The sequence below is a fragment of the Octodon degus genome, unplaced genomic scaffold (assembly GCF_000260255.1).
Source record: "Octodon degus isolate 3935 unplaced genomic scaffold, OctDeg1.0 scaffold00162, whole genome shotgun sequence".
In the NCBI taxonomy this organism is placed as follows: domain Eukaryota; kingdom Metazoa; phylum Chordata; class Mammalia; order Rodentia; family Octodontidae; genus Octodon; species Octodon degus.
Genome location: NW_004524738.1, coordinates 2,281,993 through 2,291,411, shown reverse-complemented (window position 1 = coordinate 2,291,411; position 9,419 = coordinate 2,281,993). Strand labels below are relative to the sequence as shown.

Sequence of the window (9,419 nt, the reverse complement as noted above, 5' to 3'; positions counted from 1 at the left end):
ACCTTGTTCTGCTGTTCCATGACTTGATTGCCAAAGGACTCAAAGAAACCATCCCTGGCAAGTCTGGATCTTTGCTAGAAAGAAAAGATAAAACTCAGTAACTACATTGAAATACCAATAAGAGCGGGAAAACGTTAACGCAGCTTCTGGGTGCAACCTTCCTGATTACCTCAATTTTGGTGTGGATTAGAAGTGTGTCCTGAAGGAGAATCCTTGGGGTGTCAGGTTCTTCTCCAAGGACAGGAAAAACAAAGACTTTTCAAGAGTACGTCATAGATAAATACATCACAGCCAGAGTTGATTAAGGACACTTTTGAAAGCAATTAAATTTACAGCATACAATTAATTTAATCAAAGATGTGGAAGGGAAAGTTTATGAAAGATGCTGGCATCGTCAGTCTTGTAAACTGAAGTCCTGCCTGTCAACAGAGCAGAGCTAAGAGCTAAGCTGGCCAGATGTAGAGTCTGAGAAGATCTAAACAGAATTTTGTGGAATCAAACATGGTACCTAGTAGCTGCACTGCAAGCCGGAGAAGTGGCATCGACACGTGGTATGGATGCTGAAGACCTGGGTTGCCAGGACCTCACTCTCCTGTAGCCTCAGAAGCCACGACATAAAATACCCTTTTGAGGGAGCCATCTACGAGTGCAAGGTGCTTGGATGAGCCAGGGTCCAGGTTCTTAAATAAGCATTAGTATGTTGCAAAACCATCTGACAAGAAAGAGAAGCATTTGTGAAGTTCCTAGATCAAGAGCACTTGGGAAGTATTTTGTGGTGTAGGGTTGATGTGCATGCTCACACATAGTCTATAATAAGCTATGGGGTTTTTTCTTTGTAAATAAATAAATAAATAAAATAAAATTTGTGAAATTTATTTCATGTAAATTGTGACTCAGTCGGGGTTCAATTCCCAGGCCTGCTGTGCCAGCCCTGCCCCCAGGGAACAGCGATTGAGACTAGGCATGGAGGGGCAAGCCTGTAATCTCAGCTTTTGGGAGGCTGATCACTAAACAGGCGGATCACTATGAGTCTGATTAGTAGTGAGATCCTGAACATTCTGTAGACCCTTCCCTAAAATACAAAAAAAGAAAAATTGTAACTCAGTAAATCCAATTTATTTTATTTATTTATTTATTCATTTATGTATTTGTTACAGGGTCTCACTACACAGATCGGACTCATGATGATCATCCTGTTTTCAGCCTCCCCAGCACTGGGATTACAGGCGTGTACCATCAGGCTTGGACTGGCAGGCTCATTATGCCCCAGAGGCGGGGCCAGCACATCATGCGGGACTGGGGATCGAACCCTGGTGCCTACACTTGCCAAAGCAGATGTTTAGTCCACTGAGCTATCTTGCCAGCCTGGTAAATCAAATTTTAAAATATGTTCTGGGCAAAATGAAGTGGGGAAGAAGCCTAAGAGAATTCACTGAGGTGATGGTCATTTCTCTGTCTCGATGAGGGTTTGCATTGTTCAGGAGCCAGTGCAAAAGATAAGATACCTTGCAACTGTGGGAGTGAGAGGCACTCCCTCTGTGGGGCCAGACCTCAAGACAAAATATAAAACAAATGCACCCTCATACCTCCCTAGGAATAGACATCAAGGATTGATATTCTAACTGTGTCTCTATCACTTTAAGAAAGCCAGGAAGAGTCACTAACTCAACTCCCTACAGGAAAAGATTTTTCTGCATTCATGCTTGCTTGCTACTTACTTGCTTTCCCAGTTATTCCTGATTTAATCCATTTTACCTGATCAATCTTATTGGCTGGCCACAGTTTTGTCCCACCTCATGCCCACATTACAGTTTCCCATGTTTCCCACCTTGGACCCATCTCATGTCATGGATTTGCTCTATAGAAATCCCCAGAAAAGGTAGGGTCCTTGGCAACTCAGGTTCCCCTCTGTCCTCTCAGACAGAAGCTTTCTTTCCTCCAATAAATATATTGCGCTGTTAACCTCCATTGTTCTTAAAATTCATTTTTCGGTTTTAGAGAACATGAACTCATACCAGGTAGCTAGCAAGTTGGGAGTTTTTTTTCCCTTCTATCAATATCAAAGAGAATGTAGCAATTATCAAACTCTAGTTAATGATCTGCATGATTCAATACATAGGAAAAAGTATATTGAGATTGTAATTTATTTTGAAGTCCACAAAAAGAAGATGAATTAATAAATGGCTAGATGGATAAATATGTGACAAAACAAGTATAATAAACTACTCATAGTAGCATCAAGCATCCACCACTGTAGGTGATGGATTTTTTCAACAAGGTTAAAACAAAAATGTTTTGTAAGAGGATTGTGTTGACCCGAACTGGTTGTACTAGTTGTACTCTCTTGGCTTGACATCAAGGACTCAATCTTTTCAAATAATGTTAAAATACTCTACTTTTATCTGGGCACAGACCTGACTCTACTCGCTTTTCTTTCATCCACAGTGTAGAAGAGACATTTGCTTCAAGTGAAACAGTAGCTCTCCCATCCTCCCTGTTTGCTGTAGCCTGGTTATCTCTGTTCACGTGTCCAAACATCTCGTCTTTCTGAGCCTGAGAAAATTAGGAGAGACCAAATAGTCCTTTGAACTGGTTTATTGCTGGATCCCTGGAGATGGCACACTGGCCACATGTGGAACTCAACTGGGAGCCAATATCCTCCTGGAAAAGCAGTAGAGTCCTGACATGTTGCCATTGGAGGGGCCTTAGAAACCAGATCACAGAAAGGGACACTGAGGCCCACACTGCAAAGTGGCTTGCTTAAGTCCACACAGCTCATGGAAGCAGAGATGGTTCTACCTCACTCTCAGCCAGGTGCAGGCTAAAGTCCATCTGATGTTTTCTTGAGAGGCCCCAGTGGGAAGATTCTCGTGGTTTGTGAAGCAGTAACAGCCTCATCCTGAGCGAGACCTTGTTTCACCCTCTGGCTCCGCGGCCTTGGCCAAGTTATGTAATCTCTAAAATTTAGTTTGCTCAGGGGTAATGTGAGACAATACTATTTTTCTCTCTGGCGTAGTCTGTGTATTGTTTGTTCACTTGCACTGCTAGGGATCAAACTCAGGGCCTCGCACATGCTATACCTTCAGCCTTAATTTGAAGCTTAAGCGCAATATCATCTATGGAGCAGTTTGCAATAGGCCTGACCCCGTCAGTGTTCATTCCACAGGAACTGCTATTCCTGACATGACTCATAAGTACCCTGGCCTGAGTTTCTGACAAGGCAGATTTTGGCTCCAATGCTACATTCACTAACTGTGGCTTTAATCCTCACAACAAAACCCAAGGTATTGGCATTTTTCATATTTTACAAATAAGAAAAATGATATGCATAGCCAACTTCAAATCTGGATCAAACACAAATATTGTTTGCTAGTAATTCTCTAGGCAGGGGCTGTTTGAGCAAAATGGCCTGCAGGTAAAGTTTATTTTATTGCCTCTTTCATCTTTCCCCTCTCTTCTGTCCTTGTTACAAAGTTGGTGTGGGGAGAAGGTTGGGAATAGCCTGATATTCCTGAATGAGAGTAACACCCAGGGCAGCTCCCATAGAAGGCTCCTCATTCTTCCAGCATTGACAGACAAATCCAGTTAAATCCAGGGGCCAGGGAGATGGCTCAGTAGAATAAGCACTTGCCTGGCAAGCGCAAGGGCCTGAGTTCAATCCAAAGTTCTAGAAAAAAAAAAAATCCAGAAAATTCCTTTGTGACCTCAAGGTGAGACATTCAATACATGTGTCATCCGTGTCTTGGAAATGACATTTCTGTCCTCTCCTCACCCAGGCCCACTCTGCCTCTCAGTTTCCCAGGAGGGGCCAAGACCGTGGTATGTCAAAAACTCAACAGGAGGGATTCTTCCGCATAGTAAAGTTTGAGAAACTATTCTAGGACACTTACTAGATGTCATAAGAGAAGACCAGTTTCTAGAATCTTATCCTTCCTCAAAACAGGGCCGCTTATCTGTGCTAAGAGTCTTTTCCAAGGACTCAAAGTGGGACTCAACAGGGGAAGTCCCATGAAAACCGTGTTTCCTTATTCTATTTTTCTCAGAGCTCTCTTCCAGCTTATTTTTGTTACCTTTGACAAAATGCCTAAATAGAACTGAAGGATGTGATGTATCCTGCTGCATGAACAACTTAGAGAGGAGTGTGCAATGGATTCACACCTCCTGTGACCCAGCCAGCCAGGAAATAGCTACGCTGGGAGGACACTGTGGCCTCGGACTGCAAAAAGACCCAGTCTGTGAGGGGAAAATGCCTATCAGCTGCTGTCATCTTCCTGTATCACGAGAAGGCCACAGACCAGACTCGGACAGGCCTGGCTTCTAACCCTGTTCTGTTGTTGCTGTGGTTTCTATACGGCTTGAGTGTCTCCACAGGCTCAAGTGTCCGAGGCTTGGCTGCCAGTGTGGTGATGGGGTTGCTGATAAGACTTTTAAGAGGCTCTGAGGTCATTAGGTGAGCTGCCTGGCAAGGGAACCCTGGAGAGAGTTCTTGTGAAAGTGAATTTTCATAGAAGCCTGAGGCTGACCCCCAGCTGCTTTGGCTTCTTGTGTTGCTATGTGATCCCCAGAGATCAGTGTCAGGGCGAGGGAGTGACACCATTCAACGGTCAACCTGTGAAGAGTGAACTTTCACCTGTCATACTCAACTTTTGTATGCTTTCATATACAGAAGTATTTGCCTCCTCGCTAGCTGTGAGATTCTTTGCAAAAGCTTCAGTAGTTCCCAAGCTCTGGCAAAGCAGTTGGAAATCTAGGAAATGCTCCATTCCCCATCATCTTCTACATATAGGTATTTCGCCAAGGACATCCGCAAAAGACACTCAGACAGCCTCACTCTCAGAGCTTTTCCTTCTGTTCATAAGGAACTAGATCGTTGCAGAGTGATCCCATTAGATACTCGAGAGCCTGGAGGATGAGGTGTGGCCTCCTGTCCACAGCCACGGCCCTGTGCTCCAATGACCAAGGAAGTAGCTAGTGGAGCCCAAGTACTCCTGGCCACCGGGAGCGCCGCAGCTCAGGACCTCGTGGCCTCATTGAGCTTCGGTTTGAAAACTGATCCCATCTCTTCCCCACACACCCCAATGAGGATTCTCAAACTCTAGAGTCCTAATAATGGCTGGGGGGCAGGCGGGGGAGATGGAATCAAAGATATAAAAGGTTGGAGAGAATTCTAACAACACAGTTCCTCTTATCCTCTGGGCTAGCCCAGCCTCAGATCCTGCTCTCACCTCTGAGCTTTGAAATCTTTCTGTTACAGCTTTGCCTCTCAGCACTATCAGTTCTGATGACCCCCAAAGCTCATCGCCAGAAGGGAAACTACCAGAATTGAAAATGCAGCTGAAAAACACACTAGAATTTTTCACATCTGGCAGTGTATATCTCAGTTCTTAACCAAACTTGCCCACTGTCAGGGAGAATTTCATTCTGAATTTGGTCCAGGCACATCCAGGTCTAGTGCCAGCGTGTGGCTGGCCAAGACTACGTCTGTAATATATTACCACAGAGTCGTATTTAATAAAAGCCAAAGAGCTTCCGAATACACATGTTAGAGGGCAAAAGAAGAAAGTTAGAGTTCAGTAAACAAGCAAAGGTGGAGCAAAGAGAGAGCAGGGGCCGGGGGTTGATGTTTCTCTTCAGACCAGGAGTTCATGGTCTTGACAATTGTGGAGGAATCTTCACCTGACCAGAAGGCAAGAGTGATCAGCTAATTTATCCCACAAGCATGGGCTCTTTCTAGACACTGAGGCTACCAAGATGATGGATACCAGGGGTAGCTTATAAAACAAGGATTACTTTCAAAAACTAATGCTCAAAAAAGACTAATTCTAAAGCCAGTTGGGATCATTAGCCTACTTTCTTTTCTTCCTTCTTCTCTCTCTTTTCTTTTTTCTCCTTCCCTTCTTTCATTTTTCTCTCATTTTTTTTCTTCTTTCTTTTTTTTTTAAATATTTATTTATTTTTATTTATTACATTTATTTATTGTGTGTGTGTGTGGCCAGCTCAGCCCACCAGGGGGCGGGTCTGGCCGGCACGTGGTGCTGGGGATCGAACCACGGTCCCTGTGCTCTGCCAAGCCTGTTTCAAGTAGGTGCTTTAGACCACTGAGCCATCTCTCCAGCCCTATTCTTCTTTCCTCCTTTCTTGGTTCCATCCATCCCTTCCATTGTCTTTTTTTTTTTTTTTTCTGGATACAGTGGGCTTTATTGATGGTGTGCAAGGGCAATGAGCCAGGGACCCCGAGGCCCCTCCCCTTCTAGGGGGCCTGGGATGGAAGCTGAGGGGATATTCTCAGTGTTGGGGCTGAGTTGGGCAGTGATTTCTACAGCGTGGCCTCTCTGTCCCTCTGGTCTTGCTGGGCTGTGGTGGGAGGGGCACTTACTCCTTGGAGGTCATGTGCATCATGAGGTCCACCACTCTGTTGCTGTAGCTGAACTCCTTGTCATACCAGGAAATGAGCTTGACAAAGTGGTCATTCAGGGCGATGCCAGCCCCAGCATCAAAAGTGGAAGAGTGGGTGTCACTGTTGAAGTTGCAAGATACAACCTGGTCCTTGGTGTAGCCCAGGATGCCTTTGAGGGGACCATCTGACGCCTGCTTCATCACCTTGATGTTGTTGTGTTTAGCCTCTTTCTCCAGGCAGCAGGTCAGATCCAACACTTACAGATTGAGAGTGGGCATGTGGAAGGCCATACCCATGAGCTTCCCATTCAGCTCCGGGATGACCTTACCCATAGCCTTGGCAGCGCCAGGTGGTGCAGGGATGATGTTCTGGGCAGCACTGTGGCCATCACACCATGGCTTCCCAGAGAGGCCATCCACAGTCTTCTGGGTGGCAGTGATGGCATGGACCACAGTCATGAGTCCCTCCACAATGCCAAAGTTGTCGTGGATGACCTTGGCCAGTGGGGCTACGCAGTTGGTGGTACAGGAAGCATTGCTGATGATCTTGAGGGAGTTGTTGTACGTCTCGGGATTCACACCCATCACAAGCATGGGGGTATCGGTGGAAGAGGCAGAGATGATGACCCTTTTGGCACCACACTTCAGGTGGAGCCACAGCCTCCTCCATGGTGGTGAAGACACCAGTGGACTCTACCACATACTCAGTGCCAGCATCACCCCACTTGATGTTGGCGGGATCTCGCTCTTGGAAGATGGTGATGGCCTTTCTGTTGATGACGAGCTTCCCATTCTCAGCCTTGACAGTGCCATGAAACTTGCCATGGGTGGAACCACACTGGAACATATAGACCATGTAGTTGAGGTCAATGAAAGGGTCACTGATGGCCACAATATCCACCTTGCCAGAGTTAAAAGCAGCCCTGGTGACCAGGCGTCCAATACAGCCAAATCCGTTCACTCCGACCTGATTCACCATCTTGTCTGGATCGCTGCTGGCTTCATGGGAAGAAAGGCTATTGGTGGACGCGCAGGAGCAGACAGCCCTTCCATTGTCTTTCCTTTCTTTCTTCTCTTCCCATTTCTTTCTTTTTAATTTTTTTGTACCAGAGACCAAACTCAGGACTTTGACCTTCTGGGTCCCTCTCTCTCTTCCTGCCTCCCTTCCTTTCTTCTCTTTTCTTCTTTCTTTTGCTTTGTCTTTCTTTTCCTTCCTCTCTTCTTTTTTGCCTTCCTTTATTCACTTTTTTAAGGCTTATGTTTAGATGTCCCCCAGAGCCTCAGGTGGGTGGCTGGATCTGGGGGAAGAAAACGTGGATTCCGGGTGTGATGATTGAATTGCTCCTCTGGTTTAACATTGTTCTGGGTGTAGATAATGGAAAGCAACACCCTGGGTGGGGTTGGCACAACCAATAGGCTTGCAGTCTTTTTTTATACAGGGATAAACTATATAGTTTAGGCTGGCTTTGAACTCACAGCCATCCTTCTGCCTCAGCCTACTGAGTGCCGGGATTATAGGAGTGTGCTACCATGCCTGGCTTTGGATGGAATATAAAGAGAAGGATAGAAGGTGGGCTGGCTGCTTTCTACCTGCTCTGCCATGGACTGTTTCTCCTCTGTGATGTCCCTCTGCCATGCTGCCCTGCCTTAGAGCCAGCTCACTCTGGACCGAAACCTCTACAAGCTGTGAGCTGAAATAAACCTTTCCTCCTTTAACTTGTGGGTGTTGAGTACTTTGCCTCAGCAGTGAGAAAAGTAACTAAGATAACAACTACTTGAGAAAGATGCTTTAGCTCAAATGACCTCAGTAAACACTATAGGTGTATAAAGGTCACCCAAATGACCTCAATCAACGCACAGGTGTACAAAGGTCAAAGGTCACCCGATGAAAGGAGAAGTAGATAGGCAAAGGCTTTGGAACCCAAATTTAGTACCACTCCCTAGAGACAGGACCTTCTGGCGAAGAATTAGTGTTTTTGTACATAGGCTTTTTAAACATCAGTTTAAAGTGCAAGCTGTGGAAAAGATAAATATATACCTACAGGGTAACTGGAAGAAAACAGTCCTAATGCACTGCAACTGGGTAATTGTGGTTTAGGTTAAGTGATCCCAGGTTGCCCTCACATGCAGCTCAGAAAGTGCTGTCTCTCAAACATCTGAGGGGAAAGTGAAGACATGTGGTGTCCTCTAGGGGGCTGGAGGCTCAGGAAACGCTGGAGCAAAGCATCCTCCGCGACCTCCCTGGTGGGGCTGGGCCCCTGCAGCGCCCATTCCTCGGTCCTGGGCAGAGATGGTTCCCTGTTTCACCGTCACTGCTGTTCCTGAGCCAGCCTAAACCACACTGGCTGATGTCCCTTAGGATCCCGAACTACAGCGCTGCCTTTCCTCAGGAGGAAACTTGTGGACCCCATGATTGTTGCAGGGCTAGGACTTCCTGTCACATGACCCACTGACGTGTGTGTGTGTGTGTGTGTGTGTGTGCGCGCGTGTGTGTGCGCGCGCACACACACACACACACACACACACACCCGACAGCAGATCGCTGCGCCTTTCCACATCTCCTAATCTGGACATGCTCCTCCCTGGCCACCCTTGTCTCCCTGGTCACTCTGTTCCACAGCTCTCTCTGCCTTGTACCCTTCCCATCACTCCCTGAAGATCTCATCCACCTCAAAGACTGACTGACTCCCAGGCTCAGACCCACTACTCCCAACTCCAAATTCCTACATCCAACTTCCTCCCGACCCTCTCTGCTGGGGTGTTTGCCAGGATCCTAAATCTGACATTTTCTGGCCTTCCAGTGTACCTTTCCGGGGCTTCTCTGTCTCAGAGAAGGGCAACTCCAATGGATCATTAAAACCCAGGAGGTCCACCTGGTTTTCCCTGTTCCTCTGCTGCCCTGGGTGCATTCAATCAGGAAATTATGGCGCTTTATCTTTGACATACACCCCCAACCGCAACCTGGTGTTCTAACTGCTGCTTCTCATGTGGTCAGAGCCTCCAGTGCTTTTCATCTGTGTCGC

General features: G+C 46.5%; 1 pseudogene; it reads right to left on the bottom strand.

Annotated features, from left to right (window-relative positions):
- Positions 1-6,372: 6,372 nt before the first annotated feature.
- Positions 6,373-7,375, bottom strand: LOC101573146 (annotated as a pseudogene).
- Between the last annotated feature and the right edge of the window lie 2,044 nt (positions 7,376-9,419).